General features: G+C 27.8%; 1 protein-coding gene across 2 annotated transcripts in view; it reads left to right on the forward strand.

The window, feature by feature from the left end:
• LOC129981530 (uncharacterized) overlaps positions 1 to 26,634 on the forward strand; it is a 227,116-nt gene that overhangs the window by 42,397 nt on the left and 158,085 nt on the right. Inside the window, exon 1 of one of the 2 annotated variants that reach the window (XM_056092393.1) lies at positions 9,788 to 10,008. The exons of the other annotated variant lie outside the window; for it this stretch is intronic. The gene's annotated coding sequence lies outside the window, so the exon portion shown is untranslated. Of the gene's footprint in view, positions 1 to 9,787; positions 10,009 to 26,634 lie in introns of those variants that run through there. 2 annotated transcript variants of the gene reach the window in all.

The raw sequence follows: 26,634 nt of genomic DNA on the forward strand, positions 1-26,634 counted from the left end.
AATACTTGCTTTGCACAGATTGGAATAACATACATTTTATCTGTGATTAAACATTTGTGTAATGCAAACTAGCACAAGCCAAAACTTTTTCTAATCATCACAACTTTTATGAGTACCAATAAAAACTAAGGTTTTGTAGTTGATTATAAAAACAAATTTTTATTCGGTGAAACGAAACTTAAAAATAGGACTACGCTTTTTTAATAAAGAACTATAAACATATTAAAAACTTAAAAATAGTACTATTGCTATTTTTTAATAAAGAACTATAAACATATTAAAAACTTAAAAATAGTACTATTGCTATTTTTAACAAAGAACTATAAACATTTTAACCCAGAAAGGAAATAAGGAACTACTTTGTTATACTTTTTTCCATTATAACAACATTTGATTTCTTTCAAATAATTACTTCTTTCTGTAATAAAAATCGTGAAAATGATTCAGAATAAAATTTGATAATGTAAACTTTTACATCCAAAGTTTTATACTGTGAATCAGAAATCAATTATTTTATACTTAGTTTTAAACTCTGTGATAGTATAACCTTATTTTTCTTCTTCAAAATCTGAATAATTGAAAAGGAATTTTTTTCGAGTATTTTTTAAGAAAAGTTTTATTGCGCTTTATAAATGAATAAAAAAATTTGAAAAATGGGGAAAACTTTTATTTAAATCGACAAATGGAATAAACCATCTAATTAACTGTTTATCTAAGCATCAAGCTGTATCCAATTATTTATAAAGCTTTACTAAAGAAACTAATTTTCATTGCTTGCCATTTCTACCACAATTCGATTTCTCGGCCTTTAATGTTTTTCTAAAAAAAGACTAACAAATTACATCAGTATCTCACCCGTTTCTGGATTTTTTTTTTCTTTGAGAGGAAAAAAAAGAATAGTTTCTTTTCTAATTTTTTTCTTTTTATTTCTTCTCCTAATATGTGAGTTTTTGTTCTATTCTACCAAAAAGGAAGTGTTTGTTTTTCCACTTTACACTTCATGCCTTTTTTAATGTCCTTTGTGCTAATGGAAACTCTTCCGACGGACCGTAACGGAGAAATTTTCTAGTGAAAGAAGATGATGTCTTAACCGTTATATAGTTGTTTTTAGAATTAGGATCAATTTTAGAGATATACGTGTGTATAAAAGAATTTAGGTAATATACATATTTTAACAGCTGAATTATTTAAATATCTTTACAAGAAGAACTTTCTTGACTTTATTTTGTAAGCAGATCAAAGTTTTTACTTTTATGAAAAATTATTCAGTTTAAAACATCTAACTCTTTACATTCGGATTGTGATTATTACTCACCATTCAAGACGGTGCATCATTTTGACGTTTTATTTATTTATTTATTCAATTTTGATTGTTAAAAATGCCTTAAGAGTAGTAAGAACATGCAAATTAATTAATTCAACTTAAAACAATTATATATATTTATTCTTCGAAGTAATATTTGTATTATGTGAATTATTATGCATCGAATTACTTTTCCGAGTGAAAAGGGTTAAATTTGCCGGCGTCCTGTCCTAGGGGTAGCGCGTCTTCCCCGTGATCTAGGCATTCCGGGTTCGAGTCCTGATTCGGGCATGGTTGTTCTCTTCCTTGTGTTCCCTCTGTGAGGTGCGTGAATGACACCCCCCCTGAAAAAAGGGGTTGTGCAAGCGAGTGTGTGTGTACTATCTTCATTTGAGCTAGAAGTCAGACTTCTGCACTCGGGTGCTCAGGGGTCTTTACCCTCAGAAGCTACTACTCAAAAATTTGGCCTAAAATAGTCACACTACAAAAAAAGGGTTAAATTTTCTTTTCTTGTGCTAAAAGTTTTTAACATTTCTTTCTTAAAACTTTTCAGTCTATTTACAGGTTTCATCATTTTGAAATTTTGATTAGAGTTGTGATTACTTTACATAATTAAGAAATTTCAATAAAAAATATTGTTTAATTTTAATGAAATGTCATTTTTTAAAGAATTAAATTCGTGATAGTTATCAGTAAAAAAAAAAAAAAAAATGAGCGCTTTGACTTGGTTCGGCGGATTGGATACATATCTGTCTCAGTTTAATATATGCAGTTGACTAAAATTAACTTAATTCATTAAACTATGCTTTTGAGCGCAATGTTAACACTAAGTTTCCTCCCTGCAATTTTTTCCATTTGCTTGCCGAATTTCGCGGCTTTGGAATCTAAGCTCATGAACTTCGTTGTCTAGCTTCATGACCTATAGGCTTAGAGCTCATAGAAATTCATTCTTGTTCAGTTCAGATAGGCGAACGGATCCTTTATTCTCTTTTAAGAATAAAAAATCTCATATGTTTAAATTCTTTTTCAAGATTATTTTGAAATAATTATATTATACTGTTCTTATTATATGATTTTTGCTTCTATTAAATTTATTTAGTTAGCAATTCAGTGCTTTAATTTTTTCTTCTTAATTAAGAAAGTATATGAATTATTCTATATTAGTTAGCAGTTCAACGTTTAATTTTTTCTTATTAATTAAAAAATTATATGAATTATTCTATATGAATTTTTTATTATATGATGTATTCTATGTGAATTTCTTAATATAAAATGTATTCTATCCGAATTTCTTAATATAAAATGTATTCTATCCGAATTTCTTAATATAAAATGTATTCTATCCGAATTTCTTTTTATATGATGTGTTCTGTATGAATTTCTTATTATATGAATTCTTCGTCATATTCTTTTAAATAGACAATGGAATTTAGCGAGCGTAAAACATATAATTGCATTTTTTTTTTTTTTAAATATCCATGTATAGGTACTAAATATTTGCAGAAGCTTGCTAGAAAATCAAAATGAAATTAATTTGAAAAAATATGAAGGGAAATTGTCTTACAATTTGTGAATATTGTAAAAACATATCACAATCTATGCAAGGCGAACATTTCATACTAATTTTCTTTTAGTTAAAATACTTGTTTCAAAAAGGATAAAAATCTGAACATAATGCTAGAAATTGAAATGCAATTATAAACAAATTGCTATGCAATTTAAATCCAAAGAAAGAGAAATAAAATTTCTTATTAGTAAGATACAATGTGGCATAAAATAACTTTCTTTTTTGGAGAGATCTGCAATAAAAATTTTAATTTTAATCCTTTAAAATGGAAATTGAATACTTCCCAAGTTAAACTTCTAAGATAGCAAACGTTTGGTGAACATTTGTCGAAAGTTTGACATGATTGGCGATGAATTTTTAGAGCAAACTTAAGTCTAATCAACAATTATAAAAAATGGAGGAATAGTTATTTAAAAAAATGTTGATTTTCATTTATAAAGATCAAATTTAAAATGTTTTAGTTTTTGAAGCTCTTAAGGCAGTGTGAAAATTTTGGTAAGTCATAGCTTCCTAATGTACTTAGACATGAACTGCGTTCTTCTATTATTTAGTGCATTACGAGACCAACTGCCATTTTGCGTTTGTTAATATAACCACTAGATAGCAATTCAGTAAATTTTATGTTATAAATAAATTATTTTGCCGTGATTTTAAATAAATATTTTGAATAAAAATAAATATTGTGCCATCATCATCGCCGTAATTTTTATATTTTCATTAATGTTTGTGTTTAACGTAAATTTGTGAATTTTAACTTTGAAATATGTTTTATATAAACATAAAGTTAATACTATTGTGCAGTCAATCTCAAAGAGTGTTATTACATACGATTGGGGCAAACAAATTGTTGTATCTCAAAATATGTATCAAATTGTATGAAATGATATTGATTTTAAAACACATCAGCTAAATGCAGCTTATTTATATTTTTAAACGCTTTTCTTTATATTTCCTCTTTTCTTATTTATTCCTTTTTTTTACTGGCATTTTTTAAATAATTTTTTTCAGGAAAAAAAAATATATATATATTTTTCTGGTTCTTTAAATGACAAAACTTCTAATAGTAATGCCAATAATCATTATTGTTGTATTTAGTTATTAAGAAAGTTGTAAAATAAACATTTCGTTTTTTTTAATTAACTTTTTTATCCCTGGTACTATTCACACCTAGAGATCCTTGGGCACTTGTAAGAGTATAAAGAAACAATATTACGCCCTTTTTAAGAGAAAAATAATCAATTTAAAAATGAAAGCAAATTTTCAAACGGATAGCTTTGACAGACCAAAAATGCACAGCTTTAAATTTGATCCAAATTTAAAAACACACACACACACATTTTTTTAAAGAATTATATCAAAGTGAAATACTTTCTTCATAATCTGAGCATTCAACTCAGGGTGTACGAAAATATGGAATGTGAGATGAAATATCAACATTGTTCAAATAATTATATGTGAAAAAATATGCTTTAACATCGTATTATAAAGCGGCTGTAACAATTTTCACATTTTTAATCAGAATGTCATTTTGTTCTGAAAATTCACATTATTGATTTTATCAACCAAATTCAAAATACTTATGTATTCCTCTTAGTATCCTATCGAAAGCACGTTTACCATTTTCTTGAAAAATTTTGCCTGGGAACTTTGCAATGTAATAATATAAAGCGATTTAAACCTTATCAAAAAAAATATTTATAAAACATTTAATTGTAAATGAAATGCTTAGCACATTAATTTCCTAATTCCTTCTTGTAGAGTGTATTTAACCTTTAGATTTTAATTCGGTTAAATACAGTGAAGCCATAGTCAAAGAATATATCTCAAAAATAAATTGTTTTTGTTTAATTTCTAAAAATAAAATTTCTGAAACAAAATAAAACACTAGATTTATCAAGTTGTTTTAATACTTATCTAGATGAGGCTATTACAAAGTTCTGGACATCTAGCACTGTACAAAGTATAACTCCTATCCCAGTTTTCGAAAAATTTTCAAATTTCTAAATCATTGAAGTTAATATTTGTAATTTTAATGTAACATTTTATTTGTATTTTTTTTTTCAAATTATTGTATTGCATACTTTTTTTCTGCTTATTTATTCATTATAATAGTTTTTCCATTGTGTATATTCATATTGTTGTTGCTTTTAAAAAAATATTTATTCCACAGTTTTCAAATCATACCACTTTGGTTCTAACAAACTGCAACCAAAATTAAATAAAAGCAATGGGAGTATTTTCCCCAAAACTTTCTAGTTTGTACTCCCATGAAGTTCTTTCCTTCCCCTCTGCATAAAATTACATACCCGCCATGCAAAATATTCGCGACGCTTGATTACTTTTCACGGCGTTGCGAACAAATTTAAGAAATATTGATCTTATGGGATGAATTTAGAATTTTTACTGAATCTATTGTCGAATATGTAATTTGAATGCCTTATAGCAGGCCTATTGACACCAAATTTTGAAGCAGAGCTACATTTGTAGTCAGAAAATCACATACCAAATTTAACATATTTTAATCATTATACGTTTACATGCTTATGAAAATACAGACAAATAAACGGTCAGTCTCTTGACGGATTTTATTTCATACTTGATATAAATATGTTAGCAGATAAGTATGTGCACCAAATTTTCCAAATATGGCTGTCTTATAATAATTATAATGTTATATAATAATCGTCTTAAATTATATTTGGTTAGCCTAACAGACAGGCTTCCTCAGAATGGATTTCTTTCAAAGTTTGATATAAATCTTCAAATTTAGTCTAAAGTAAAAGCATTGAATTTTATTTATCTAGTCAATTTTGTTGTTGTTGTTTCGGACTCAGGTAGGTCTGAAATGTAAATATTCGTTAAAGAAATTCCTTGATAACTGCAATTCTTTTTCTATATTTTGTACACGAGAATACAACAATCAATGAAAGTACTATTTCAACAAAAAAGAACGATATTTTAATTAAGAGTACTCGAAAAAAAGAAGTTGATGTTATTAGAAGCATTACAATTTATACTATGACATTCTATGAAAAAGTTCTATTACACGGTCTTCTTACCTTATTCTTCTTAATTCAACAAAATAAAATTAAATTAGGATTTTTAAAAAAATCATAAAAACTTTGCCAAAGAAGAAAGATATCTTAAGAAAGTGAGTTAAAAAAAACTTGCTGTCTAGCTACCGCGACTCATACTGTAACATTTGTATGACACTACTGAGATGGGTATTTCATATTACATTAATTTTTATAATTCATGAACTCATACTGGAATATTTCTATGATATTCCATTCGATGAAAAATTCCTATTTCAAGATTTTCTGATCTTATTTTTCTGGTTTCAACTTAATGAAGCTAAATTCAATTTTTGAAAAATTTATAAAAAACTCCATTACGATACAGAATAATGGCATTTTAAGAAGGAAAGCAGAGAAAAGTCTTTGCTGTAGACTAATGACTCATATTGTGACATTCTTTGACACTACTTAGACGTATAATTCATATTACATCAGATTTTATATTATATGAACTGAAAATCTAAACTCACCTTCCTTCAATTTCCTCAAAGTATAACTTATTAAAGTTGGTACTTGCCATCTTTCTCTTAATTTTGTGCATTCAAACCTTTTTATTTTCTCGTGTACTTATGTGTACAAAACAGAGACGGATCTCTAACTAGGCAGCTGCCTAGGGAAACAAGGAGTTCGATTCCAAAGATGTTAATTTTGTTATGAAATAAATATATAAAAATATAAATTTTATTAATTAATAAAATTAATTAATATATTCTTTAGTATATTAATTAATATTATCCTTTTATTTATCTTAATAATAAAATTAGACTTTATATTATTATTAATAATATTAATTAATATTATCCTTACATTTATAAATTTTATAAACATAAGGATATGACTAACTGTATTTGATAAAGTTGTCAATACTATACTATACTTATTGGATCTCGTCGGATGGTCCAAAAAAAGTACAGATGGAAGGTTCTCGTTATGGTGGTTGGTTCACACTATCCGGGAAAGTGTAGTAACGGTATGGGTCAAATGACGTGCTTCCTATAGAAGAAGTTGTATCGTGACTGGTAATGGCCATTAGGATTCAACCATAGTTCCCGCTTACGCTATCGCGATGTTCCGATCATTAATATTAAACATATATCTTCGACTGAATCGGGGTGGCTAAATTATGTTTACTATTCAATTAGTTTCATTATATTTATTTAATTATTTATAAATAACAGGTGCTTTCTTAAATAATATTGTGTACATACGTGAATACAACGCAATCCATCAGTCATAATAAATAATTACAAGCAGGTTCCCTTTACAAAACTATTAAAATAAAAAAAAAATGCCTAACATAAATTATTAGCTTAATATTAGATTAAAAATGTTTTGAAATATAAAGATAAATTGTACAGTTTATTAAAAAGGAGAGGGTACTGCCTAGGGCAGCAAAATGCTTAAATATGCCACTAGTAAAAAGACAAGTCATTGAAAATCCGATCTCAAGAATTTGATGAATCTCCAATTTTCAAATCTTCCTCAGTCTGAAAACACATGTCTGCCTATTGCACAAAAGCACTCTGAGAAAGACGGATGAAATCTAGTGTGTGGTCTTTACACCAAGTTTGTTGATTTTTGTCAAATATTGAACGAAATTCATTCACAGGAACTCATTTGTCTGGCTGTACGAATAAAAGCGAACATGAAAACTACAAAATGTAATGAAGTAAATCGATGAAATTTGGTACACCATTTTAGCATCTTAAACATATGTCTGTATCAAAGTTTGTACCGAATCCATCAAAGGTTTGACCGTCTATCAGGATATGAAAACGGATGGTGTATTTGGCGCAAGAATCATTCTTGACTAAACTACGTCATGGCTACGGTTAAGAGTATAAGAAGAGGTATACAAATGGTTAAAGCTCTGTAACTTTTATAAGTAAAAGGAAAATAAAATAGGTAAATTTTCATAAATGCTTTAAAAAATGACAAAAAGAAGAATTGCAAATAATAAGAATCTAAAATCAGATACAAGAGAAGAAAAGAATAACTTTAACGAAAGTGAAATTATTTGGGTAGTATTTTTCACCCACCAAGTCTTACATGGTTAGAGACGATGATTTAAAAAATTGCACACGATTAGATATAGAATCAGGACACTCGATTAAAATGCGGTTTACAGTAAAATCAATATGACACATGGGGCAATTGGGAGACCCTTCCCCCAAAAACGATATGCTTATGGATGAAACCTTTATGTCCTTTTACGGAGTCGAGTCAATTTGATACCTAGCTATCATATAAGAAGAGCAGACCAGACATCAAGGGAAAGTTTTAGGGAATGCAATTTATTGCGAATTTGTTGTTCCCATTTTTTCTGCCAAGTAGAATTAAGTGAAATGGAAATCATGTTGTTAGGATTGTTATTACTTTTACACCATGATATAATAAAACCATATAATTAGAGTGTCATGCATACTCAGATTGTATATCAGTCCTTCAGGCAATACAATCAGCAAACACCAAAAATAAAAAAAAAATCTGGAAAATTAAAGAAAACTTGAGAAATAGTTCAAATGAATTAGACTAATTTAGATTAAGGCTCACATCGGAATATGCAGAAACGAGAAAGCAGATGAATATGCAAAATGGCTACAAACAAAGACCAAACAGATATTGTAGTCTCAAAATCATTCTAAATGCTAAAGAACGAAATTAGAAGAGTGATGACTATGAAGTGGCAGGATAGGTGGATAATGTCGTGCAAAGGACGCATAACATATGAATTCATACCGGAATCAAAAATTATAAAAAGAATATTTCAGCAGCTGATAGTGCAAATTATATCGGGAAAGGGAAAATTTCCTGAATACTTCTGCAGAATCGTAAGGGTGCAAGACAAGACATGTATACGTGGGGAAATAGACTCAGTCTAGAATTACATAACAAAACATGTCGAACTCATAGAAATTAGAGGAATACTCGTAATGGATAGTAATTTTAAAACAATAACACAATACCAGGAAAATTTGAAAATATTAAAAGAAATGATGGAAGAGATTTCTAGCATTTTACCAACAGTTTGAAGATTCTTTGAACTTTTGTTGGTCGTTGTGTTCTTATGCAAAAATTTGGAAAGTAATTGAGCATAACAGCCAGTCACACTAATCCCTGTTTATACGACTTAGTTTTGTGGTAATGGGGTGACTGCCTGTAAATAAAATTAAAAAAATGAGAGTGTCTGTTTTCAGACATTTTTAAAAAAAACTTTTCTATATATTTTGTTCATTTTCATTTATGTATTTATTATTTATTTGTTTTTTTTTTTTTTTTTTTTTTTCGATAAGATTACTTTCTACGATGAGAAATGCGCTGTCATTAGAGGAAATACACTTGAAAAAGGAACTTGTTAAAAATGAAAGAACTAGTTCTCAATTTTTTTTTATTATTATAATTCTACTCTACTAACTCTATAATACTGCATATGCTCAAACAAAGAAAAATTTTGAAGGGAAAGTACCATTACACCAATGAAGAACCGCATCTTAATAGAACATTGAGTGAGTTCATGAAAAACATTTATAGCTGACCCACTCGGCTCTCTGGAGAAGAACATTCGAATTTCTTTCAACTCTTTTGTAATGTAGAGCGCCCAGTGTGTAATGTTTTCTTGTTTTGCATAAAAAACAATTAGCGGTTGAGATGAAAGGGAAAATACCCGAGAACTTTCTTCTAGTGCTCCAGGGTTGAAAAAACGCGCTTTAACCCGCGCATGTGTCCATCCCTATTCTTCGATACTCTAGTTATCAGCGCATGCGCGGAAGCAGGTGAAAGCGGGATTGTTGCTTCGATCTTCGGTTTTCAGTCACTTCTCAATGCGTGGGAAGGGGTAGATCGTGAACCGTCTCTCTGGATAAGTTGTTTTTGTTTGTGGCCTGTTTGTGAATTCGTGCTATAAACATTGTGGACTTTATTAAAAGAAAGATACTTGGTAAACATTTGGGATTTTTTCAGAGATTTTGCAGGCTTTTTTGTTGGAAAAATCTGGAGTTTTGGTCAATGCACTGGATTTAAAAGCCAAGTCGAAAATGGATTAAAATCTGATGCTGTTTAAGGTATGTTTAATTTCTTGATAAATTACAGTTTTATATATCTGAGTGAACATTTTGTTTTGTTAATTTAAGTATATTGAAATTATTAATAGAAATTCCTCCTTTCTATTGATAAAGCTAATTCCAGAGGTATATCAAACTTAATAAAATTAATAATTAAGTCGTTGGTTCATCATGTTATATATATGAGTGTGTGTTATTGAAAATGAAAATTAATATTATCTTTTTATAGCATTGTTTGCTTTTATAACAAATAAATATAATTCATATAGGTTTATTTATTATTCCTAATTCCTGAGGATCAGTTGATAAATCGCCTGTTTGAAAAAATGCCTAAATTATTTGTGAATTGGGAGAATACACAAATTTATATATCGATATTGAGTATTTTTAGTATACAACTTGGGATTTTCGATGTGAAAAGTAATTTCACCTGTTTTTATATTCGAAAAATTTACATAAATGGTGATTTTAGTTAATATCAGTTTTTAGTGAAAGAAACAAAGAACAAAGAATTTGAATTGTCCATTCCTGCAAATTTAACTCTTTAAAATTAATTTTCCTCTCTTATACCTATTAATATATCTCTTATACCTATTGATAATTATTGTATATCTCTTATACTTATTAATAATTGTTGCAAATATCTGTAAAAAGTTATTAGAAAAGCAATTTTTCGGAATTCCTCATTCTACAATTACTCTAATCCTACAATGCATTTCTCAATTCATAAAGGCATTTCCTCTGTAACCGCTTGAGGAGCCTAATAGGACGGCTTGTCAATTACAGTTGATATTTCCTTCCTCCTATTTTGTAATAAATGTGGTTTTAATAAATATATTAATTACTGAATCACTAAATATATTTTAGCATCTCTAAAGAATTGTACTACCGTAAAAATATTAAAAAAGAATATTTTGAAAATATATTTAAAATTCTTCTTATTACCGGTTAAAATTCTTTCTAAAATTTTTACCGAATTTTTAAAAAATATTATTATAAAAGAAATCAATTCGATCACCAGTACAATTTTGTATATTTTATAATTAGAAAAAGATATCATTTTCATTTAGATTCGCATTTAACTAATATTCCTAACTTTATCAGTGAAAATCAAATTTTATGTTTCATATTTTTGTGTTTAAATCAAAATGTGTGCCTTTACCATATTTAAAACATAATTTCTTATTTCTTGTGATGTTGTTAATATTGTTATTTTGTATTAGAAAAGCTATTTAGTTTTTTGTTTTTCTTGAACAAACAACTGCATTTATTTCTGACATGTTCAGAAGAATTCTTTTACAAAAAACTGCACAAGTTCCACGCTACAAATCTTTTGTTAAACTTCAGGAAATAAAGCAATAATTTTTATATATTTTTGAAAAGACATGGTAAAGGCATTTTTGCTATGACCAGTCTAATTTATTATTTAAGGCACTTCATTATTTTTCAAATATTTGGAAATGCAAACCTTTTACTTCATTGACCAAATATCTTGCTTTAATAAATGTTATGTTGCATTAAATCTCACAATATCATATATTAAATCAATATAATTTCCTTATTATAATTTAAAATATATTTCTATTGTTTTAATCATGTTCATTCGATACTAATATCTTGCGATTTGCAGATTTAATGTTTAAAAATCTGAAAAATAATCGTGAATTATAAATTATAAAAAGGGGAGAGCACATTGTAGATTGCTATTATTAAATTTAACCTGACAAAGTTTCATTGAAATTTTGCTAAAATCAAACCTTAAAAACTCTGATACATCAAGGACAACTGAAGCAATATGCCATACAGCAAATGGCGCAAATAGAATAATTGCCTAAACAATAGAAAATCTGCCTTGAAACAAGGAAAACTTTACTTTCTTTTAATGTAGAAATTTGTAAACTTCTGCAATTTATTTTTATTGCTAATGGAATAAACGGTTTTTAGCATAGTTCGAATAGTTTTTTTTTCTATCATGGAACAAGTTGCTTTTTATAATTGAGAAAATTTATAAAAAGGGAACTAATTCTTCTTGTACTTCAAGTTGAATATTTTTAAGAACTTTTATTAATTAATTTATTTTTTTTTACTCCTTAAATCCTAAATAAATTATAAAATTAATTTCTGAAACAAAATTAAATCAACAATTATATCAATCATTATATCATCTGCAACAAAATTATACATAAATTAATTCATCACTTATACAACTTAGTATTACTGAGTTTATTTCTTTTTCTGGACATTCACAGAATTCAGCAATATTTTAGTTAGGCCTAATGACAACATTAAGAATTATTGCGCGTATTTACGATTGCTTACTCGTAAGTTTTGAAAGAATAAGTTTTTAAGGTTCGCTGGTTCTTTCTACGTGCGAGAAAATAAATCCTTCTGTTTCTGTCTAAGTTTTTTCCATACTCTGCCGATCATGTCTCAGTCGGGGATTTGTTGAACTTGTTCGTGCACGCTTCAGCTACTAAAGTGTGGTTCCGCCCGATCTTTTTCAACATCTGCCTTTATTTATCTATCACTTGATTTCCTTGCTGGAAAAAATAAACAAATTCTGTGAAAAGTAGAAATTAATCCAGCGATAAAATTTATCTGAATAAATAATGACTTACACTTATTCATTATCGCTTCAATGCAGTTTGAAAGTTTTCATTTATTTGATTTACTGAATTAAACTATCGAGAATAGTCTTCCCAAAACTTTCTCGCATACTCTCTAATAAAGGTATTATACCAGAGATAACCTTGCATGGCAATGGCGTACATGGTAACGAAATATTAACCTTCGACGTAAATTCAGCATTTTTACTGCACTTATCGTGTTATTCTTGGCAAGTTATTTGGCGATTAATTCTTAGCATACGATTAATAGTATCCGAAAATTGAATTTGTGTTTTAAATGCGTTTGTCTCAACCCAATATATAAAAGTTTGATATAAAACAAAACTTGTAGTTATAAAATCGATATATTTAATATATTTATCGTAGTTATATCGATATATTTGATATATTTAAGTCATTATGACTTTGAGTTATCATGTTTACATGTTTCTGAAAGTGCTGACGGGTAGACGGTCAATCCTTTGTTGGATTTGGCTGATTGACTGCTGACTTGGCTTTTTTACTACTGATTCTCTATATTCCAGAAATTGTTATTCAATATTGAAATTTCACCATTAAGCTATGCCGATTGAATTCTATATAAAGTTAGGCATTGTAGAATTTATTAGAATTTTTATATATTTCATAATTTATCAGTACAAATATGCAATCCATTTATTTGTAATTTAATTGATTTCTCTATAGTTTTATTGACTTAATCTATTCTCAGAATAATTAAATCTTCTTGTAGATATTTTTATTACATGTTTACCCTCGCATGCTATTCATATCATATAAATGTCATAGTTCTTCTAATGTCAACAAAATAGCTAAAGTGATCGAAAATAATCAGAAAGTCATTGAATTGGAAGTTTCTTATGATTTTGGCAACTCAACAAAAATCTAATCAAGTTTATTTTACTTAGAACTATTAATTTATTTCGAAATGGTCTTTTAAAATATTCGGCAAATAATTCCATGATATAACAAGGTATAAGTAATTCGATATATTAGTAATTTCGTAATTATTTTATCTATAATATTGAATAAAGGAATAAATAAATTATTTATTCAATATAAAAAATAGTATGTATTGATCTTAAATAAAGTACAGTTAATATTAATTTGAAATATTAAAATTAAACAGTGACTCTCTGACATTAGATATTCCATCAGAAAAGCAAAAAATTAAATTATCCAAATTGCATTTTGAAATTTCATATCTACAATGATTTGAACGAAATGAAAATATTTTTATCGACATAAAATTCCACTTACGTTTTTTTTAATACATTTATATTCAATTTAACCCAAAGCATTTATCTTCAAGGAATGAAAATTTAATTTCCACTGCAATTACACGTCAAAAAATACAATACAATTAAATTTTATTTCAACATATGTTAAATAATTGCTTCGGCAGTAAGAAATAAAAGCAAATGTCTTTAATTAGACGGAAACTGAACACAAAGAAAAGTTTGTTCATTTACATTAATTTCATTGAGATTTAACAAGATTGGATATCTCCTAATTGCTTTTCCTCTGGCATTAAACTATTATGTAGAAAGATGTTTACCTTGTTAAATGTTCGTATTTAGCAGAATTGGAAGCGGAAAATATTTTGTAATGCTATCATATCTATTGTTTTTGTAATATTTAAATAATAGATTTTATTTATTTATTTTCATATCTAAAAGATTAATTTATTAAAAGCACAATTTACGAAAATATATTTATGGTTCATTCGAACAGTGATCTCTGATAAGTTTCTGACTTTTAAAAAAATCTTGATTTCTGATCAATTGCTGACTTTTGCGAAAATGTAAGAATTAAGGTTCTTATTTAGCAGTAACTTTTAAAAATAGTTAAGCCTTAAATGGTCTATTTCTAAATTAATTTAATTTTCTCTTAATTTAATATGCATTTTCAAAAAATTTCGTATCATAATTTTAAGAAACCTGGTATAGTTTTAAAACATATCTAGTATAGTTTAAAAAATCTCGTTTTTAATAGTTAAATAATATTTTTAAAAGAATGATTTAAATATAAAATGAATTAGTGCGGAAATTAAATTAAAATTTTTTTAATGAAATGTAATGTTGTCCCTTTTAAAAAATTATTATTAGCTTTCTGAAAAATTTCAAATCATTTTGTCTTAAGTTTTAAGTATTGTAAGGCTTCATATTGATGTAGGCAATCGCTAGCTGTTATAAGTTTTACTAAATGCATTAGTAATTTGGCTTTTGAATTAAATCCACATTATTAAGGCGAACTTCGGGACGACGTTTTAAATATTATTACGATTTTAACAAGATAGATATATAACTTTCTCGTGGAATCTTTGTCTGCAGAACCAATCAAAGCAATATTTTAGTCTCATCAATTTTGCCCACTTTGAGTTAAAATCTCAATGAGAAATAAGATCTAAAATAATTAAATTAGTATTGTTTGTTTTAAAAAATAAAAAATTATCAAACATTGTATAAATTAATATTATTATTTGTGATCATATTTTTAAAAGGTTCAATATTTTAAAAAAACATAAATTAGAACTTTCTATTTTAAATATTTATGAATAGCTAGAATTAGGTATTTCACCTCAAAAGTTAGTCAAATCTTATCCTAGTCCATAAATAAATGCCTTATCTCTAAGTATTTTAAGCGTGTTCATCAGTTAATGATAAGATTATTTAAAACAGGATTTAAATTTTAAAAAACTGCAAAATTATTCATGATTTTCGTAGAATAACAATGATTTTGCAATTTCCTAAGAAATGTTTTGTTACTCAACGGTTCCGAAAATTTATCTTTAGGCAATCGAATGACATTATCGTATTAAATCTTTCGTATGCTACTTGACCGAGCAGTAGCCTTACATGAAAGCTATTTCCAGCAAGCAATTTCTGCATTATCATTTTTGTTGAGCATTAGTCGAATAAATTAACTGAGGTTACATTTTAACATCGCTTACGTGACATATTCTTAAATTGTCCGTCGATTTTTTTAAAGCTTGAAGGAAAATTTCAAAAAAGATATGAACCAAGACTAAAAACAATGATGCACAAATGCATTATCATTCAGTGTGCGTGTGGATCTATGAGTAAGAAAAAAAATCTTTCATCACCCGTTAGGTTACACCACTTATATATTTAGGGAAATAATAAAGTAAGACTAATGTGAATTGGAATAATCTGTTTAAAATTTATGAATCTGCAATATTCCATGAATTGTTGCAAGGTTTTAGCATTTCCTGAAACTATTAGAATTCTGAAGTTCAAGTACATTTTCATAAAATATTTGCATCAATAATCTTAAAGTTATTGACACATAACTTATAAAGTTCAGACAAATTACTGGAGCAGCCTTTAGACTTATATGAAGATACCTGAGAGGGGGAGAGTATAAATTTCTTCTACATCGCTGGGATCCTTTTGTAACCTCAAGGTTTTCATTATTCAATTTTATTCTGAAATTATCCTATAAATATTTTTGTTACTGTGGGAAAAAATATGTTTAATCTAAATATTTCGAGATAATTTACTAAGTGAAATAAATTATATATTTTTATATTGCAAGCTATAAATATCCACTTTGATGTTACTTCTATAACGATATCAAATATGTAATTTTGTAGACGCTTGTAGAATTCTTAATGTCTACAGACTGAATATGAGATTTGACAACTACACAGAATACACAGGATTACAGCTTCTTTAACTACTATAACATGCTAAATTTATGAATTATCATTTCTAATTTATCTGAATATGTATACTTGGAGATTTTTTTTGTCATTAATCCGGAAAAATATAAATATATTTTTTATTATATATCCAATATATATCCAACTTTTTTGCGATTTTCAGTAATAACTTGTGCCTATCTAATCGCAAAATTGCTTTATATAATCAAATTTAAATATAATTACAGGATACTTAGAATTAAGACTGTATGTAAATTGATATACAATTTTTTCCATCTTTCTAAAGAATAATTGTAATAAATATGGTTCGTATGATTATAATAATTATCATTATTTTATTTCAAATGAATCATTGTGTTTTTATACTCTACTAATAAATAATGATTACCATTCCAAATGAAAATATAATATTTAAAATTATATAATTTTAGATTTAATATTTCAAAAACAGCGGTATTTTTCAAAAGCCATTGCTGATTGTTGTTTATTAATGCTTTCTAGATATATCATTGATTCTCTCAAATAAAATTATCATTTCGAGAACCGATATATTATATCCGTATTATCATACGGGATAGTTAAGAGAATTAGAATAATTTATAAATAAAATCCACAATACTTTTTATATTTAGCACAGAAATATTTAATTGCAATAAACAAAATGATGGTATCTAGTCTTCAATTTTATGAATTGTAGAAGAAGTGGAATAAGAACGAAATTATAAGTTTATTGGATATTATTTTCAATAGCAATAGAAAACCAATATTATTGCTAAAACGAGTCTTAAATTGTGCTGGGAATACAAATAATTGTTTTTCTTTTTAAAACTGCATCAAAGTACATTATTAGCTGAATAAATAAAAACAGGCAATTTTGTTTTAGAAAGAGTGCCAATTTCAGAACTAACTTTCTGGCTTATCTATAAAAAACAATCAATCCGATAAACATTGATAGAACAAAAACATAGAAAGCCCTAAATTAGCAAGAACAAAAAGTTTCAGTTCTTGTTGATCGGCATTTGAGAACTATTTGTAAAAGTAGAACTTAACTAGTTTTTAATTTGAAAATATAAACAATTATGCAGAAAATAAATATAGTAGTAAGGAAGCATGATCATATTTATCGATCTTTTTATTTTCTAAATTCTGTAAAATGTATAGAGAAAGAATTGTCAATTTTGATATCCACATTTGAATGATTTTCCACGTTTTGAACTTTCGAGAGTTAAAAAAAAAGGAATTATATTATTTCCCCGTCTATGGGTATATATTTGGACAAGAGAGCTCGAAATGATTTAATTAGATCAAATTTGATATGTGATTCTTATACCTAACTTATAGAATTTTATCAAATTGCTTACCAACTTCAACGAACAGAAAATATTCTTTTTTAATTTTTCACTTCTTACGATAAAAGTGCAAGTAATGACCATAAAATATGGTCCTTTTTTTAAAATGAATATTGCCATTTGCTTTAAACGAAAATATTTCGAATATGTTAAAAAAAAATCGTTTAAAAACTCGTTGCATCTTGCAGTTATAAAAAATGTAAAATGTAAGTGTCTATAAACCTTTTACCATGTCTATAATTAAAAATAAATTTTAAAAATTCTTGAAAATCATACAAAAATTGACTCTGATATCAACTGACATAATTGAATTGACATATTTTTTTAAATCATAATATAGTGTAAGAATTTTTAATTTCTGGTTACAGGTTCCAATGTTACTTCAAAAAACATTAAATTACAGAATCATCAACAGGCTGTAAAAATCTATCATTGGGAAGAGGCAGTTTTATGTGCTTTTAGAAGACTTTTATGAATTCTATGGCAAAAATTAAATTGTATTATTTACAGGAGCAATTATTTTTGATTAAGCAATTTAAAAGATATTTTTATTTGAAAATATATAAGAAAATCGAAGTAATGGTGCATATTTTTTATATCTCTCATTATAATATGTGATTAATAGTATATTTAACTAAATATGTCTTTTAAAAGTAAAAAGTGGAATAAATTTATTGGATATTGTTTGTAATACAAAAACCAAAAACCATGAAACCATACTTATTACTAAAATGAATCATAAATGGTACTTGATTTAAAATTGAATTGAAAAAAGGAAGTGAGAAAAAAGAGAATTTGTTAGTTATTTCCAAAAGCATAAATTTATATGATATTGCTATTTAAGAACTTACACTTTTCATCTACCTGTAAACATCCGAATTCAATTATTAATTCCAGCAGCGCGCGAAATAGGAAGAGAGTGGTCAGCTCGAATCCAGTAACAAATGAGTGCGTTCACCCTTGCAATTCATAATCGGCAAGATCTAATCATTTGTTTAAGATAATCATCTTTTCTTGGCACATCCTCGAAATGGACTGGAGCTCTGTGGTTAGGTTGTGTCAAATAACAGGGTGGAGAATAGAAATTCCGTTACCATGCACTTTACCCTTTCATTCACGATGCTTTCAGCGAAAAAGAAAATGCACAATGATAATAGAATATGCTCCGTTAGATGTTATTTTTAGCCATCTGGCATTGAATAAAAGTATAGATATGTATGCGACCAGATAGCGTTCTTCCAAATTGTTTTTTCTGTGATCAGGTTTGTACTGGAAAGCTATAGTTTGCTGGAATCATACCAGCATGGGATTTTTCAACAAAGCTTGATTGTTCTATTTTTTTTTCATTCGTCAAGTTATATTTTATGCGAAATATAACTATAATAATTATGAGCATATTTTGTTCTGCTTAAAGAATTTAACTAAGAAATTAGTCGGCATTTAAACTGTATATTCAAATATTATCTTGGTGCAAAATCTCTTCTAATTTTTCAAAAGTAATTGACAATCCAAGTGTAAAATGTACTTAGATAATCTAAAATGTGCTATTAGATGTTATTTTCAGGCATCTGGCATTGAGTGGAAATGTTGATATGTATGCGATTAGGTAGTGTTCTTCTAAATTGTTTTTTCTGTGTTGAGGTTTGTACTGAAAAGCTATAGTTTAGGGATATTTACAACAAAGCTTGATTGTTCTATTTTTCATTCATCAAGTTAGGTTTGCATGCAAAATATAATAATTAGGAACATGTTTTGTTATGGTTAAAGAATTTAATCGGGAAATTAGTGGAAATTAAAATTATCTATTCAAATATCACCTTGGTGCAAGATATCTCTTAATTTTTCAAAAGTAAAATGTATTTAGAAAATCTAAACGGTGCCATTAGACGTTATTTTCAGGCATCTGTCATTGAATGAAAGTATAGATATGTATGTCACTAGATAGTGTTCCTCTGAATTGTTTTTTATGTGATCAAGTTTGTACTGAGAAGCTATAGTTTGCTGGAATCATACCAGCATGAGATATTTACAACAAAGCTTGATTGTTCTATTTTTCATTCTTCAAATTATATTTGTATGCAAAATATAACCATAATAGTTAGGAGCATATTTTGTTCTGGTTAAAGAATTTAATTAGAAAATTAATTGGCATTTAAATTAGGTATTCTAATATTATCTTGATGTAAGATCTCTCTTAGTTTTTCAAAAGTAAAATGTACTTCGAGAATCTAAACTACGCCGTTAGATGTTATTTTCAGGCATCTGGAATTGGATAGAAAGTATAGATATGTAAACATATCTACAACGTTCTAAATTATTTTTCTGTGTTCAAATTTGAACTGAAAAGTTACAGTTTTTTTTTAATCATACCAATATAGGATATTTTTAACAAAGATTGATTATTCTGTTTTTATTTTTCAAATTAGGTTTGTAGCGAAATATAACCATAATAGTTATACGCATGTCTTATTCTGGTAAAGGAATTTAATTCAAAAATTGATTAAATAGCATGTATACAAATTAAATATGTAAATATCATCTTGATGAAAGATAATTAACTGTCAAGAATAAGATGTATTTAGAGAGTCTAAAATAATTTAACAGAAATATTTTATTAAAATATTTTAATCAAAATGGATATTTGATTCTTGATTTTATATGAATCACAGCAAAGCATCAAATTTACTTTTAAAACATTTTATAAGGCACTTTATTTTTTTATCTCTGTTATTTGACCATTTTAAAAGTATTTTTTTTACGATATTCTGTAAGTGCTAGATTTTATCACTATATCACAGCGGTTCTTAACCTATGGGTCGCGAAGCATATTTCTTGGGTCGCGCTGAGTCAAACCAAAAAAGTTAGTAATACACCAAATTTCAGACATTTTAGAAATGACGACTTGAATAAATATCAACAATCGAAAATGAATATGATTAACAAGATCAAAAAATATCAGCTGATTAAAAAAGCGAGAGCAAAAAAAGTACGTGTGATGATAATAACGGTGAGAACTAAATGGAACAAAGCTGGCGAGGGCGTACAAGAGAAGCGCTCCAAATATTTGAATGCCATTTAATTTTGATGTAAGTGATTTGCATGAGGAATGTGTTAATATTAATCAATTTCAAGAACAATTAATAGAAATACAAAGTGCTTTCTGGTTAAAATTAAAAATCGAAAAGCCAATAATTGTTAAAGAAGCCCTAAAAGTATTATTGCCCTTTGCAACAACATATATGTGTGAGGCTGGTTTTTCGGCTCTGAGTGTAATCAAAAACAATTACTGGAACAAGTTAAATCCTGAAATAGATATAAGGTGCTCCTTGACAAGCATTCAACTACGTTTGTAGATCTTTGAAAATGTATTCAAGTACAAGGTTCTCATTAAAACTGTATGACTTGCATTTAAAATTTAAAAGACTTAACATATGCATTGATATTTCTTTTTTTTAGGAATAAGTTAAAATGTCAATTATTTTCAAAAAGTTATAAATATATTTTAATTTGGTCAATAAAAATTATTAAAAACACTTGATTATTAATTAAGTTTTCCTTGGATCGAAAAGTACTTTTGTTTATCTTTATTATTAAAAAAATAAATAAAAAATTTGTAAGTTAAAAAAAATCATCATCGTAGGATTGAAGATTTTTTAAAAATACGATCTAAAATAAAGCAATGAAAAAATTTTGACTTTTTTTGGGTCGCGACATGAACATATTTCTCAAATTTGGGTAGCGGCTTAAAAAGGTTAAGAGCCACTGCTATATCACATAAAAAAATTTCTAAAATAACACAAAAGTTGAAAAACGTCGTTTACTTCCTTACAATAACGTTTTAACTATCCAATAAACAAAGCTGAAATTTTTAAACGAAAAACCAATTGAAAGTTTACAGCCTTTTGGAAAAAAAAGGAGATAAATATAGTTTTTATTGGATATGTCTTCTATTTATTCCTAAATGTTGCTTTATGGGTTTTACAAATCTGTTATTAAATTGCTGCTTATAAAAAAACTTGACCTTTATAATCAATATTTTAATATTTCATTTGTAGAATATAATGCAGTGATTTGTGGTATTCCTTTCAAAATCTTTTTTTGATATGATTCTGAGATTATTTAATATGAATCATGTGGAACTGATTAAAAATTAATCATTTATTCTATAAAGTAATGATCTAACTTTTAATTATTTTAATAAACTTAATGCTTTTATTTAAAAATAACCAAGAAAGTAAAAGAAATAACTAATTCACACAAAATTCGACTCCGTTATGTTTAAAAAATAATGTAAAAAAAACAAGTTTGACTTAGAAATAATGCATCATACAATAAAGTAATAAACAAGATCAACTCAAATCAAATTCAGATAGCATCCTGTCACATTAAAAAAATCAGTTCATTTTTATGTATTTTTCTGCATGTAAAATCTCTGAAAAAATAAATATTCCATCATTTTCAAAATATTTTTAATGCAATTTACGTACAAAATGAACTTTAATAGAATCTTAGATAACAACTGTTTTCCTATGTAGATATTCAAGTAATCCTTAACTCTTTTAACTGCCCACTTGATGTAAGAACAGTTTGCCCTTAGTTATTTATGTTAATTATTCCTGGTAAAAATAGCATCGTCAGGTGAATTTCAACTTATATCACCTTTAAAATGAATGTAACCTAATGCAGGTGACTTTCAAGATTAACTCAAGTCGAACTCAGGCAAGATCTATTTTCTTATTAGATAAAATTCATGTAAACCTGTGTTGCTTTGCACATATTTTACTATGCTCTGAAGTTTTCTTTCTTCCTTACGGCAAATATAGCTGGTAACATACGATGAGGACAGATAAATCTTTTCCAATTCACCTTTACCTGAAAAACTAATATAGCATGAAATGCAGTCAACATTCAGAATAAACTCTCATCGAATTCGGATTCATATAATTTAGCCTTTAGAAAAATACTCTAAGCTGTTGTATAATTTTTAACTGTTTTGTCCATTCTTTTAAGGCACAAAAATTTGGCCTGAAGTTTCTTTCTTATGGGTAACGTTTCGGGCAAAAACGACAATATCACACAAACCTCTGCAGCGATGTTTTCGGTCGGTGAAAACAGTAGATTCGGTTCGATGATCAAAACTAAACATTTGCATTTGGAGTAACACTTTAAACACTTGTCCCAGAAACGCCCATTGAAACTACTCATTAAAGAACAAAGTCACGTGAATTCTTTTGTCTGCCTTCACTTCCCGTACAATGCCGGCATTTCTTTTCAATGAACAGAGTGCCATATTTTTTTTTTCTACAGAGAATTGAATGCAATGATGCTGTATTATTATTAGTCTGTCTAATTTCAATTCTGTGTTCATAGATCTTTATTTCCGAATTTTACCCAAAGACGTTGTTATTCAGGTTAACGATATTTCATTGTTGAGTCTTATCAAAAAGAATCGTTTTTGTTTTTGAAAAACAAGTGAATATTGATAAGGATAGATTACTTTTAAATCAGAATTCCATTCGCATAGATTTCTTTGCCTATGAAGCATTGTATGCTGTCGTAAGTTATTCTATTTTGAATTTCAAGAATAAGAATTAGCTGAAACAATTAAGATAGTTGGACCGTATTATGAATTAGAAAAAAAGGATTTCGTCATCTACGTTACTTGAGAATTTTTCCTAAAATTTTGAAATTTTATTCAATAGTAATCTAATAAGTTTTCTTTTGTGTATTAAATACAGGGTGTGTCAGATTCATTTTAAAGATATAATAAATTCTTAAAGAAGTCGTTTTATTCTAAATTTTGCTTATTGACTGTCAAAGGTTTTTTGAAGAACTTTAATTGCAACTAATTCTATCGTAGCTGTCAGTTGACGTATTTAAAAATAAGCTTGTATTATTAATATAACTAGATGCTTCAAATATCCAAAACAATGAATTTCGACACATGTGCGAGTTCCCAATTATTAAAAAAAAATTTTAACTTAACAAAGTTTGAATTGAAGAGTTAATAATAATATAATTGGAAATTTCATAGGGATATATTTTAGGTAAGCAAATTTCAAAATATTTTGTTTCAGGCTATGTTGTTGCTTCAACTTAGAAAATTTTATATGTATGCTAAGAAATTGATTTTCGCTGACATTTACGAACAAAAATATTAAATTTTGCTTTATGTTATGAAGAATTTCTAATAATATATTCCTACGAATGCTTTAAAATCACTTACCTAATCGTATTTATATCCTTTACATTACCTTAAGAGAAATTTGAAAATGTTGCAATCAAAATATATTGTCTGAATCCAAAATTTGTTTTATCATTTGCTATCGTATTCATCATATATTAATATCTTTTATTAGAATTATTATATTTATTTTTAAATTCATCCAATTAGAGTAGATATCTCGTATATATGTATATTTGTCTTAAATGCTACATTATTGAATCAATAATATAGCTGTTTTTAAAGTTTTAAAAGAAATTTAGAAATTTATTGTTGCCTTTATCTTTCTAGAAAAATTAATGTTTATTTCATATTTCATTAAATGAAAATTATACTTTTCTTTTTTTGTTTGCAATACAAGTTAATTTAATCGCTTAATTTGAGCTTCTATGAACGTGATGGCAACACGTTAATAAAAGTTACTTTTCCCACGCACACTTAACGCCCTAGTGCAAACTAAATTTTATTTTCATTTTGTCAAATAAACTATTGAAAAGATTGCTAAAAATGTTGTTTTTTTAATTTATTAAAAATTGAAACTTATATCGTGTGTTAAATAATGATATAATTAAAAAGGTAATTTTGTTTTGAATTTTAAAGTGATTTTTGATTTAATTTAATTGTTAAATGATAATATTTTTGACTATAATATTTTGAGATGGTATCACTGAAAAATGGCAACATTTCACTTAGTTTCTAAATAATTAAAATTCTACACAAAATTTTAAAAACATCCCTTTTAAGACGCTTATTTCCAAAGTATATATCTGTCGAGTTTGGTTGCTCTAAATCAACCGGTTTCACCTGTAGAGCGAAGACACACACACGCACACGCACAAACGCACATTCATCTTTATTAAGAGTAAAGGTTTTTTTTTTTCGCCATTCTCACAATTATTAACCATTGTTTACTATTTTTATACGCTTCTAAATGTTATACGATGCAATATCAAGTTCTTTGTCTTGACTCGGCTTTATAATTGAGCGTAGTTATTTAATTCGGTATCACCTTCAAACAACACATTTTTACGAAGCATTACAGAAGAATATAAATGCTGCATTTTTTTTTACCAAAAAGGTTATTACGATATAAGTTTATGCAATTTATCAATAATGTTGTAAGAAGGATTGCAGCTGCAAGGATGAAATCCATAAAATAATGGTTGGTTGCTGGTCACAAATAAGCATATAATTTAAGTTTTATTTAAAGTGCAATAACAAACAGACCCTTTATTATTTGATTTTGTGCCCTTCCTTTAATTCATGATATTCTTTCTAGTTATTTTTTATGTCTTTGAATGAATAAAAAAAAATTGAAAACTTTTTGCGGTTTAAAAAAAAATTACTTATTATGGAAGCGTTGTTCCCGACTTCATTTAGATTCTGGCGGGGTGAGTCCAAATCCTTGATACACTAAATGCAATGTTTCGTGTCTAGGAAATGGGCTTTTGTAAGCATCAGAAGCCTTGGTGACCGCTTCGCTCTACTAAGTCGAGTGGTCTGGTCGATTTTGCACGCGGATTTCTTAAAGCCCCTTTGCTTGCTCTACAAAGAACTCTTTTGTGCTTTCATCAGCCACGGACACGCGTTTTGGGCGAGTGATTCAATCAGCGCATTGCGTGTAGAGCAGCGACAGGTAGGAGCAAGACAAGAGCAGATGCCAGATCCAAAGGCACTTATTATTTTTGTGCTTTTGTTTTGTACACACGAAAAATCTATATACTCAACATGCGTAGTATTTTCCGTGAGTTCTAATAAGGTGCCATTACCGATCTTTGGTTACGATGACTCCTGAAACAATTCTTAGCGTGACCTTCATAAACGATATATATTTTAAATAACAAAATCATTTACGATGTATATGTTACCGGCATAGTATGAAACGTCGATATTCTATAGAATGCCTAAGCATTGCATATAATGTCGAACGTTTTTAGGCAAACTATGAAATATGACAATTATTACATACTTTCCCTGGGTATTTTATTATAATACTTGGGCAATCAATAGAAAGTAAATGTTATATAGGCAAAGTATGAAAACGGTCCTTTGGTTACGATGACTCCTGAAACAATTTTTAGTAGTCTATTATATAAATGACGTGCATTCCTCAAAAACTTATTTTGACATTAGAGACTAGGGAATCACAAATTTTGTAAGATGATCTTGGTACACCATAGAAAGTCATAGACTGAAAACTACGACACGCCCGAAAGTACATGAAAAAACTTGAATGACCGGAATGCCGCGACTGCAACATTGGCGGACCTGAGTTGAGTCCTAAAAGTCATCACCCTCAGCGGTACAAACCTTCCCTAAGGAAGTACGTACCGTCATCGATGGGAGGGAGCCAGACTCCCTCTTTTTCGTATACCCACAGAGATAGCGGGAACCAACCACCATGCCGGAAGCTTCTCATTCTTAAATTGCAAGATGCCCCTGTGGTGCGGTACACTATAGTAAATTTATATTCTCTGTCTGACTGAGACTGAAAGTCAATAAGATCTACCTGACAACCGGAATTAAATTCGGAAAAATCGCGGGTGTCACAACAATAACCTTTTTAATAGCTTTCTGTTTATTCTGGTAAGATGGCACAAAGGTGGATGTACAGTTCATATCATGACATGTAACGTTTTTGTATTTGGTTGAAAGTTTTTTCAACATTCTATCACGTCCTCCGTGTCCAATAGCCAAATGAGCTCCGTGAAGTACATGAAATAACTCGGAGTCCGGGACGTAATA

The sequence above is a fragment of the Argiope bruennichi genome, chromosome 8, assembly GCF_947563725.1.
Source record: "Argiope bruennichi chromosome 8, qqArgBrue1.1, whole genome shotgun sequence".
NCBI lineage: Eukaryota > Metazoa > Arthropoda > Arachnida > Araneae > Araneidae > Argiope > Argiope bruennichi.